The 8,237-nt window shown below is 35.6% G+C and overlaps 1 long non-coding RNA gene across 1 annotated transcript; it reads left to right on the top strand.

The window, feature by feature from the left end:
• Positions 1-1,227: 1,227 nt before the first annotated feature.
• LOC132295056 (uncharacterized) lies at positions 1,228-5,060 on the top strand. The gene is made up of 2 exons (XR_009478299.1): positions 1,228-1,505; positions 4,817-5,060. It is a non-coding gene; the product is annotated as an uncharacterized LOC132295056 (long non-coding RNA).
• The last annotated feature ends 3,177 nt before the right edge of the window (positions 5,061-8,237 follow it).

The following is an 8,237-nucleotide window of genomic DNA, read 5'->3' as shown; positions in this document are numbered from 1 at the left end:
TAGAAAATAGAGAGAGAGGACTAGGGGTATGATTTCACCACTAACGTCGCACCATCAGTCAATTGCATCAATTTATTGGAGATATATCATATAACATGCACAGTGAATTAATCATGGCTACAAGCACATGTTAATTCAGCTAGAAAATAATATAATTTAAAGTTAAGCATGGACTATCTTCGATTGGTATAAATCATCTACCTATCTACTTTAATTTATTGCGTAACATGGTTTATCTTTTCTAGGCATAATCCATCAAATCTCTAACATTATATTCAGAGAAAAACCATTTTGTAATCATCTCATTCACAACTACAAGAAGTGAATAAGTTGTGTTTAGTCACAAGATTAAAATATCTAAGACTAGATAGAAGAATATGTGACAATCCGAATTTTTAAGACTTTAATTTATATTTATTTGTCATAATTAATTTTTCTTTTGGTTGAAGACTTACCTAATTGGAGATGTGGTTATTGATTATTTAATTGGACACTTCCAGTTTATAATTTTTTGTTGCATATTGTTTAGATTATATCTGATTGATGAGGTAGGCATGTCCCAACCGAAATTAAAGACCAAAAAATAAAAAATAAAAAAATAAGAAGCAAGATAGCAAAATTGGTGATATTTTCATGGGGCCCAGTGGAGGTATTAATTGGGTTGATTAGTTTTTTTACTTATTTAATATATATATTTGTAACACTGATGCATTAGGAGATGCATTTGCCGAAAGCAAAGAGAAATGGGAAAGAAAAAAGAGAAAGAAAGAATGAAATTGTGATGCTAGTATTTTTGGCGGGTCCCATTTGATGTTGCATTTGTATAATAGATATATAAATGTTATGTCTTATGGTGATAGGAAAATGAGGGAGCAACCGACGTCAATGAGAGAAAGGAAAGGGATTTGGTAATGTGATGATGGTGGTTCGGGTCCTACTTAGATTTTAATGGGTTTGGTTTGTTGCATTATATATATATAGCATTTGATAATTAGTCAATGGTTGTTGTTGAAAAGAAGGGAAAAAAAAAAGGTGGTAAATGGTGAGGTTGAAATGATGGGTGTGGAGCCCATTAGTGTTTTACTTGGGCAAAACTCTTTTGGGCTTTGGCAATGCACGGCTCATATTTGTTGCTTGTGAGATGATATATATAGGAAGTACAAAAAGTGATTTAATGAAAGAAAAGTTACAAAAAAAAAAAAAAAAAAAAAAAAAGAAGGGAGTAATGATTATTTTTGACTTTGGCCACTTTATTCACGTGGGTTTTGATGGTTGGCATTTTGTTTGAGTGGTGAGCATTTTTGTTGGGAGTCAATGGAATTGCCTTTATAAAGAGTCTATTTTGTAACTTTGTAATGATACAAAGAGAAAGAAAAATAGAGGAAAACAAAGTGAGCCGAGAAAGACACAGAGAGACCAGAGTTACAGAGAGAAGTCGTGAGGTTGCAGAGGAAGCCGGGAGCTTGAGGCTTTGATATTCTAGTGAGGAAAATTCTTTTTTCAAGGTAGGGGTTTCTAATCCACACAATCTTGCACCTTTGTGATTTAATTTTACTTAATTAGTGTCCTAGCATGCTAATTTATGTTAATTTTACTATAAAGTGATTTAATTGTGTATATGAAGTATATGATTTTGTGTGTAGTTGATATTGTGCAAATTAACATGTTTAATTTGAATTGATTGCCTTAAAAATGATTTTATTGTTGTAGTTAAAATCTATGATTATGTGTATTAATTAAATTGTATGAAAAGCATGCCTAAATATAAATTTTCATGCCATGATGTTTAAGATCTTGCAAGAAATTGCTATGTGGAAGCATGTTAAATTGTGTAGTGGAAATTCATTTATTTTCATAGTAATGTCAAAGTATGTGACATGCATTCATAACATTAGGCATGGAAAAAGGGCAAAATGATTTGAAGTGAATGAAAAAGGGATTTTTGGGACAAAGTTTTGATAAATGTGATTTTTATAAAAACTCGGTCGCCGCGGAGTCACCAAAGGGCCGTGGTGTTAATATAACCTAGAAGGAACTAGGGAAACACCCTAGCATGGTTAAGCTATCTGGGCCCCAAAAAACACCTCAGGGGTACCAAGGGTCAGGGATAGTAGCCAATCCTTCTCTCGTGTCGCTGTAGAGTCACCAAAGGACGTGTTATATTAACAGTTTGAAAAGCGATGGATTTAAGTTTTGAAAATGGGAAGCGACATATGTAATACCTTTAGTTTTCAAAAGGATAAAATAGGAATTTAATTTATTTAATTTTGGTTTTTATTGCATTTTTATTTATTTAATTAATTGGGTTTATTTAATTGATTATTTAAATTAATTGTTTAGTTTTATTGGTTGTATTTTTAAATTGAGTAATTGATTATTAGTGGTGTGCATTTAATTATGATTATCTGGCTATGTGGTTAATTGTATTATTTGTTTAATTGAAATTGTTGGTTTGTTTAAATTAATTGTTTAATTATTATTGGTATTAATTGACGTGTCTTTGGTAGCTTATGATTGGTGGATTATATTTGGTAGCTTACAGAATTTATTTATGTCATAAGGTTTTTATTGTTTTGTATAATTAGGTCGCCGACTTATATTAGGTTTTAATTAAAACTTGTAGATATAAGGTTATAAGCAGACTTAGGATTGGGACGTCTATATATACATATTCTTATACGACTGCTAGGGTTGGGAAAAACCTTATTCATATAATAGAGTCTGGAGAGGAAAAACAGAGAGAAGTGTGAGAGGAAAATAGAGAGGGTCTCGAGTGGTAATCTATGAGGCTAAGGAGGAATAATAGAGGAAGAACTAAGGGGTTGCTTCTGGATGGAACCAAGAAGCAACAGAGGAATGGAATAGTGGTCAGAGGAAGGAACAGTCTTGGAGAATTCTGAAACTTAAAGACGGCATTGAAAGGATTCAAACCGAAACCTAAAGGCAAGTTTCATTCTATCTCCTTCCTATAAACTTATGTTCTGTGCATTCTAAATAGACTCCAGGAATTTAATTAAATGTTAAAACGAATATTTATGCATAATGAACCAAGCTAAAATTTGCTTTTACATTTTGTGTTTCTGTATTTGTTCTTTGCTTCAACTGTTGTGACTAGGATTTAAGCTTTTGTAAATCATATCCTAAGGGAATGTGAGGGTGTTCTAGGACTGTTTGGATGTAAATTGGACCCTAGGAAGTTTAAAAATCTGTAACAAAGATGGGACGGATGACTGGAATTGCGCCAAAAGTGAAGACTAAGATTAGAGACGGAAGAGCGGGCTCTCAGAGAGAGAGAGTCGGCTCCCTAAGTGAGGGAGCCGACTCCCAAGAAGGTAGAGAGCCGGCTCTGGAAGATGAAGAGCCTGCTCCCATGGTGGGGAGCCGGCTCCCTTGAACAGAAACCCCTACGGAGTGTTTTCTGCAATTTTTTGGAGTTCAGGGGGTTAAATGCAAATACTGAGAAATGAAGGGGGTTTCAAATGTGTAAAAATTAACCTATTAAGACCCTTAAATAGTTGGTTTATGCTAGGGTGTTAATCCTAAAGGGCATTATGAAACGGAAACGTAGAATAGGCATGCTGTCAAGGAAGGAGGAAGGTTTAAGTTACTCAGTTTATTTTAACAACTTAAACTGACTAGTATTGAATTACTTTTGGGATGTCATATAAATTATATAGGTAATTTGAAGGAGGCTGGAAAGGTCAGTTTAGGACATGGTCATAGACATCATGAACTTAGATATTAAACGGCATGGTAAGAATTTTAGTTGCCAGTTTTGTTTTAGCGAACTAAATAGATTAGTATGGGAATACTGTTGGGTTTCATATATTGTGCAGTTTGGAATTCAGAGTGTCATATTATATCAGGCACGGGTTTTGGAGTGGAGGATTAAATGGACGTCATGTGATGTAAATGTTAACTTTCATGCCGTCAAGGATTGTGGAGGATTTCATTACTAGTTTTTGTTTTAGTGATTTAAAATGAACTAGTATGAGAGTATGGTTTGGGATTTCTAGTATAATGTACTCAGTTCATAATTCTGGTAATGATTATACCATGCTATGGTTGTTAATTGATGAACTGTTTTAATTTCTGTTTTGTCAATTGGATGGATTTGGATAACTTAAATTGTTTATCAGTACTCTAACAATTTAAAAGGAGTTTTTATGATTATAATCATATACTGGATGCGTGATACGATCTTATTAATATCTAATTTCTATTATGTTGGTTTCTGGATATACTTGACATTCATCTGAGTGTGCATCATTAGTGGATTATATGCATTATATGCACCGGTATGGGATGGTGGCATATCAGAGATGGATTAGATCAAAAAGCTAAGTCCTACCTCTTCATACATACGGAATGGATTAGCTAAAACAGTTAAATCCTACATGGATGCATGTCTTGTCAACTAAAATAGTTGAACGACATAATAGATATTTGCTTTATTTTTCTGCATTAGGAAGAATATATATATATATATATATATATATACTCATGGTACCGTGATACGAGCTTGAGTCTCCTGATCACGGTTAGGGTGCATATATCACTTGGATGGATAACTGGACCTAATGACATTCCCTAATAGGTCTAGGTGTGCATGACTACGTTACAGTGTTTTGCATGTTACCTTCTACTCAGGTGTGATGACTATAGGTTAGTGAGTATCCTATAGTGTGTATCTATATCTATATGAACTATTTTAGATATTGCCGAGCTATCTAGGATGTATCTGCGTATCGGGTTTATGTATGGATTGTAGTAGGATGGAACTTGCATGTGGGCCTGACTTACTCTTATTTTTCAGGTGTTCGTCAGTAGCAGGCTTAGAGCTTGATCGTGTTGATGCAGATACAGACACTTACTCTTTCGATTACATAGGATTTCCTTTCTATTTTAGTTTTGGATATCGGTATGTAAATTATTTTCATTTGGGGATTGTTAGGGGTCCACCAGATGGATTCCCAAGTTGTACGGATTTGAAGAATTTAAATTATTTTAATTTATTATTTAAAGTTTGAGAATTTTAATTTTAGTTTTCTTTCAGCGCATTATTATTTTATTCTTAATTCAGTTTTTATTCTTGCTTATTTACATATTGATTGTCTGGTATCCCTCGGATCTGTGCTCTGACTTGATCACCCGTGGCTCTAGAATCGAGGGGTATCACAGCATACATGACATTGCATATCATGGCATGGCATTGATTATTTGAAATTAGAATTTATGTTGTATTCTTTTCCGGCATAGCATGACCCCTATCCTCTATTCCTATTCATTATTTGGATTCACGCGGCCATAAGAGGTGTGTCTTAGGCACCACTTACTGAGCAATTTGCTTACCCCATTACATTTAACATTTTTTCAAGACTCGGGAAGGAAGTAGGAGACGCAGACCCTTCATAAACTTAAGGAGGACTAGGAATATATATTTTTACTATCTTTTGTATATTTGCTACACTTTTGTAAAGTCTCAAAACCATAGTGAAGTGTATGCATTTTGCAAGCTATGGTCATGTATTGTAAACTATAACTCTTGTCGGTATTTTAAGGGGAAGTGAGACTATGTAAATATTTTGTGTTGAATGGAATGATGACGATGATGGGCCATCTTGAGGAGATTGTTGATATGGTTTTTTTGGGAATGTATTATATATATATATATATATATATATATATATATATATATATATATATATATATATATATATTATAGGTTGGATAAGTCTTGAAGGGCCAAAAAAGGTCATTGCATTTTTTTTATTTAAGCAGGTTGTTGTAGGCCCCTTATTAGCAGAGGCCATGCTGAATTTTTTTGATAATTGGTATTCAGTTTAGGGTTGTTACAAATTTGGTATTAGAGCAATGGTTCAAAAACCATTAGGACGACGGGTAGAGGCCTACCTAGGGCTATGTGGGAAGTCATTTGCATTATTTATGTGACTACTTGCTAAAGTATTTTGTTATTTGAAAAACAAGCTTAACTGTCTACTTGTTTACATGTTTATATGCTCACGGTTTTGAAAGACATGTTTCCTTGCTATATGTTTACATGTTTATATGTTTATATGGTAAGGTTTATGTTACATGGCCATGCACGAGGAATAGTTAGATGATCTAATCATGTAAATGAAATGTAAAAGAAAAGAAAAACATGTTAATTGTGAATGAGGAGTATTGTAACAGAAGTGGTAGGCATGGTGTGTGCAGTTCTAATTTAAATGCTAATGTGACAAGTAATGAGCATGGCATATGCCAACGTGTTTCATGTAGTATTATGGGTTTCATTCATTTTGTATACGTATATGGCTTTGTTCTTATGTGGTTATACGGTTAAGCATTGGGATGGTTGCTAGTACGTTGGGGTACTTGTCACAGTATTGAGGGTTGTGTAAGTTTTGACTTGAGTAGGCAAGGAGCTCGGTTGCTCCAGGGTTGTTTGGGTGTCGGTTTTTGTCGAACTAATGGCATGGGCTTCTAGCTCATGGATTGAGCTATTTGGCATATAGTTATCCTGCTCTTCTTAGTTGCATTTTGTGCGGTGCTTAGAGCACGACTTTAGAACAGATTCATATTTCGTGGCAAGATGCCTTTGTTGTGTGTGAGTTTCATGTATTGGTGTATGGTTTTGGTGACCGTGGAGGTCAAGTGTGCGAGTGAGGGTTTCGGTATAACTTTAGGAGGTTGGTGTTAGCGACTCAGTTCATGGTTTAGTGTGGAGGTTTTCTTCGAACTAGTTGTGGTAGGTGTGATGAGGGTTGATTGAGTCACAAATGTAGTCTATGGATTGTAAAGGTGTATCTCGAGCTTATTGGAATGGCTTAAGGAAGCGTGTTGGTCATGATTGTCAAGGGGACTTGTTAGACTCTGAGTCTAGGGTGGTGTAGGCATTGACTGGAATCATGCTAGTGCCGGGTGATCAATTATTTGATGTGATTCAGTTCATGGGTTGTAAGAGTGTGCCTTAGAGATTGGTTTGTCGAGGAGTGATTCTCATTGAGGATAGTTATAGGAGTGTGTTACGGGTGATTGACTCTCAGTGAGTTGGTTGTATGGCTCAGTCGATGAGCGTGGTTTTGGGTTGGTATGGCTGTCTAGAGGGTTTAGAGGTGAGGTATAATGGTCAGTTTTAGCTGTGTAGTGCAGGGTTGCACGATAAGGCAGGTAGTATAGGGTCCTTGGAGTGCTTGGTTGTTTATCGATGAAGTGAAAGCTGATGAGTATTGTGTTATCAAATGAATTGTATTCTAGAATTTGAAAGCTATGAATTTGGGTTGTATTTCGGATTGCGTTTGGCGTATCAGGAGATAGTGCTTATTATTTGAGGATTCGAGGAGATAGACTAATGATTGGAGTGATTGGGATGAGGTTGATCTTGTAAGTTAATTGGTAGCCCCATTTGATTTTTGTCAGGGCCAAGGATGTTTTAAGGAACGGGAATGAGGAAAAGTAACGATGTTGAACTTAGGGTATGAAGTTTCCTTGTTTGGATGCGTAGATCGCTTAGAAAGAGTGGTTTGATGTTGTCGGTTAAGCGTTAATGATTGATGGCTTCATTGATGGTATTGAGGTGACAATTGGGAGTTGAGCATTTTGAGGTTTGTGCTCATTTTGTTTTGAGGGGTTTGTCGGCATGACATTACCGTATGGAGGTTCTTTCCTAATGATAAAAAGTGGTTGTTGTGGGGGGGGGGGGGGGGGTATCGAGAGTAATGCTTATTCTTTTGTTCTGATGGTATTATTTTAAGGATGTTTGAGGAAGAATCACTTGGTAGTAGCTTGATGATAATAGAGGTTAGAATTGTCCTTTTAGAAGAATAGTAATAAAGGTAATGTTTAGCGCTGATGAGCAGAATGGTTTAAGATATGATCCGAATGTAGTTTAGGGATTATTTGTTGTGTGTTGTCAGGTAGTTGATGAGATTGTGAATCAGTTGAGGCGATTGGGGATTGATTAGTTTTTAGAGTCAGTGAGGACGATGTTACCAAATAGGCACCTTTTTCTTTTGACGAGTAGTGGGTTTGTGCATGGTGTTCAAGATAATGTTGCCTTGAAAGGTGAAGGTGGAATGGGACATGGTGCCCGACATATAATGATCGTTCCTAGTGGTAATGTGACGTGAGCGTTGGTGCTCTTATCTGATTAGCTTTGGCTAGTATGAGTGTTGCGGGGTAACGTATGCAAGGTTCCGGTGTTGACTAAGTGTGACGGTCCATTTGTGGCAAGG

The sequence above is a fragment of the Cornus florida genome, unplaced genomic scaffold (genome assembly GCF_030987335.1).
Source record: "Cornus florida cultivar Cherokee Brave unplaced genomic scaffold, ASM3098733v1 CherokeeBrave_3.0.0_Hap2_Chr02, whole genome shotgun sequence".
NCBI classification, from domain to species: Eukaryota; Viridiplantae; Streptophyta; class Magnoliopsida; order Cornales; family Cornaceae; genus Cornus; species Cornus florida.
This window is presented reverse-complemented; position numbering and strand designations above follow the sequence as displayed.